This window comes from Asparagus officinalis, chromosome 6 (genome assembly GCF_001876935.1).
Source record: "Asparagus officinalis chromosome 6, Aspof.V1, whole genome shotgun sequence".
Classification (NCBI taxonomy): Eukaryota; Viridiplantae; Streptophyta; class Magnoliopsida; order Asparagales; family Asparagaceae; genus Asparagus; species Asparagus officinalis.
The window spans coordinates 67,008,923-67,009,500 of NC_033799.1; positions in this window are offsets into that span (position 1 = coordinate 67,008,923).

Sequence of the window (578 nt, forward strand, 5' to 3'; positions counted from 1 at the left end):
TATATATATATATATATATAGCACATTTCTCATACGGATTAATGCGTACACATTGGCTTCTGAATCAGCGAATGGAGGGGCTTTATTGAAAAAAACCTCCGATAACTGAGTGAGATCTCGTGATCGTACTGCGCATTCAAAAGCGAGGGTTTTTTTGAAAAAAAGTCACCGAAAGCCAACTGGGTTGTAGGCTGTCTAAAAATCACAATAGATAGTTGATCCCCCATCAAACACCGATGATGGAAGTTACAATATGACGACTTTCAGAAGGCTACAATTTGAGGACTTTCACGTAGAAGGCTACAATCTGACGACCTTCACGACAACTAATGAAGGCCCCAATTCAACAGCCTTCACAATCAACATCGGGAGTTACAATCTGACGACTCTCATATTTTCAAAGAGCCAAGACGAATGTTACAAGGTGACGATCTTTGCAACGCTCTAGCAAAAGAGACTACAAATTGACGGTCTCTTCATATTAAAACGCATATATCTCTCAAAACGTAAGGAATTTGGCAAAACGGAGGAAGCGAACTGAAGCATTCGGCTAGGTTTGGATGGATCCGCCTCGTCGA